At 54.5% G+C, this 2500-nt stretch overlaps 1 protein-coding gene across 1 annotated transcript in view; it reads left to right on the top strand.

The window, feature by feature from the left end:
- The window catches only part of LOC139639635 (oxidation resistance protein 1-like), a 22787-nt gene that overhangs the window by 17211 nt on the left and 3076 nt on the right, over positions 1–2500 (top strand). The window lies entirely within an intron of this gene.

The following is a 2500-nucleotide window of genomic DNA, read 5'->3' as shown; positions in this document are numbered from 1 at the left end:
CCTTCTCTACCTCCTTCCTTCCTTCTCTACCTCCTTCCTTCCTTCTCTACCTCCTTCCTTCCCTCGCGCCCTCCTTCCTTCCTTCTCTACCTCCTTCCTTCCTTCTCTACCTCCTTCCTTCCCTCACGCCCTCCTTCCTTCCTTCTCTACCTCCTTCCTTCCTTCTCTACCTCCTTCCTTCCCTCACGCCCTCCTTCCTTCCTTCTCTACCTCCTTCCTTCCTTCTCTACCTCCTTCCTTCCTTCTCTACCTCCTTCCTTCCCTCGCTCCCTCCTTCCTTCCTTCTCTACCTCCTTCCTTCCTTCTCTACCTCCTTCCTTCCCTCGCTCCCTCCTTCCTTCCTTCTCTACCTCCTTCCTTCCCTCACGCCCTCCTTCCTTCCTTCTCTACCTCCTTCCTTCCTTCTCTACCTCCTTCCTTCCTTCTCTACCTCCTTCCTTCCTTCTCTACCTCCTTCCTTCCCTCGCGCCCTCCTTCCTTCCTTCTCTACCTCCTTCCTTCCTTCTCTACCTCCTTCCTTCCCTCGCTCCCTCCTTCCTTCCTTCTCTACCTCCTTCCTTCCTTCTCTACCTCCTTCCTTCCTTCTCTACCTCCTTCCTTCCCTCACGCCCTCCTTCCTTCCTTCTCTACCTCCTTCCTTCCTTCTCTACCTCCTTCCTTCCTTCTCTACCTCCTTCCTTCCTTCTCTACCTCCTTCCTTCCCTCGCGCCCTCCTTCCTTCCTTCTCTACCTCCTTCCTTCCTTCTCTACCTCCTTCCTTCCCTCACGCCCTCCTTCCTTCCTTCTCTACCTCCTTCCTTCCTTCTCTACCTCCTTCCTTCCCTCACGCCCTCCTTCCTTCCTTCTCTACCTCCTTCCTTCCTTCTCTACCTCCTTCCTTCCTTCTCTACCTCCTTCCTTCCCTCGCTCCCTCCTTCCTTCCTTCTCTACCTCCTTCCTTCCTTCTCTACCTCCTTCCTTCCCTCGCTCCCTCCTTCCTTCCTTCTCTACCTCCTTCCTTCCCTCACGCCCTCCTTCCTTCCTTCTCTACCTCCTTCCTTCCTTCTCTACCTCCTTCCTTCCTTCTCTACCTCCTTCCTTCCTTCTCTACCTCCTTCCTTCCCTCGCGCCCTCCTTCCTTCCTTCTCTACCTCCTTCCTTCCTTCTCTACCTCCTTCCTTCCTTCTCTACCTCCTTCCTTCCCTCACGCCCTCCTTCCTTCCTTCTCTACCTCCTTCCTTCCTTCTCTACCTCCTTCCTTCCCTCACGCCCTCCTTCCTTCCTTCTCTACCTCCTTCCTTCCTTCTCTACCTCCTTCCTTCCTTCTCTACCTCCTTCCTTCCCTCGCTCCCTCCTTCCTTCCTTCTCTACCTCCTTCCTTCCTTCTCTACCTCCTTCCTTCCCTCGCTCCCTCCTTCCTTCCTTCTCTACCTCCTTCCTTCCCTCATGCCCTCCTTCCTTCCTTCTCTACCTCCTTCCTTCCTTCTCTACCTCCTTCCTTCCTTCTCTACCTCCTTCCTTCCTTCTCTACCTCCTTCCTTCCCTCGCGCCCTCCTTCCTTCCTTCTCTACCTCCTTCCTTCCTTCTCTACCTCCTTCCTTCCTTCTCTACCTCCTTCCTTCCCTCACGCCCTCCTTCCTTCCTTCTCTACCTCCTTCCTTCCTTCTCTACCTCCTTCCTTCCTTCTCTACCTCCTTCCTTCCCTCACGCCCTCCTTCCTTCCTTCTCTACCTCCTTCCTTCCTTCTCTACCTCCTTCCTTCCCTCACGCCCTCCTTCCTTCCTTCTCTACCTCCTTCCTTCCTTCTCTACCTCCTTCCTTCCTTCTCTACCTCCTTCCTTCCCTCGCTCCCTCCTTCCTTCCTTCTCTACCTCCTTCCTTCCTTCTCTACCTCCTTCCTTCCCTCGCTCCCTCCTTCCTTCCTTCTCTACCTCCTTCCTTCCCTCACGCCCTCCTTCCTTCCTTCTCTACCTCCTTCCTTCCTTCTCTACCTCCTTCCTTCCCTCGCTCCCTCCTTCCTTCCTTCTCTACCTCCTTCCTTCCTTCTCTACCTCCTTCCTTCCTTCTCTACCTCCTTCCTTCCCTCGCTCCCTCCTTCCTTCCTTCTCTACCTCCTTCCTTCCTTCTCTACCTCCTTCCTTCCCTCGCTCCCTCCTTCCATCCTTCTCTACCTCCTTCCTTCCTTCTCTACCTCCTTCCTTCCTTCTCTACCTCCTTCCTTCCCTCGCTCCCTCCTTCCATCCTTCTCTACCTCCTTCCTTCCTTCTCTACCTCCTTCCTTCCCTCGCTCCCTCCTTCCTATGGACTGGACAGACAATACAAATACACTTCACAAGAAAGCCGGATCAGACTCTCTGCTGAGGAGATTCGGGTCTTGTGGAGTCCGGTCTCCTCTGGACCTTCTGAGACTCTGCTGAGCAGCTTCTCCACCGACAGGAAGAGACCGAACAGACCGGTGAGGAAGACTCTGCTGGAGAGGAAGAGGAGGAAGCGTCCGTTCTGGTGTGAGCAGCAGCCTGTT

The sequence above is a fragment of the Centroberyx affinis genome, unplaced genomic scaffold, assembly GCF_046629955.1.
Source record: "Centroberyx affinis isolate AG114_WGS23_722 - 3 ecotype Tasmania unplaced genomic scaffold, CSIRO-AGI_Caff_v1 ptg007514l_1, whole genome shotgun sequence".
NCBI classification, from domain to species: domain Eukaryota; kingdom Metazoa; phylum Chordata; class Actinopteri; order Beryciformes; family Berycidae; genus Centroberyx; species Centroberyx affinis.
This window is presented reverse-complemented; position numbering and strand designations above follow the sequence as displayed.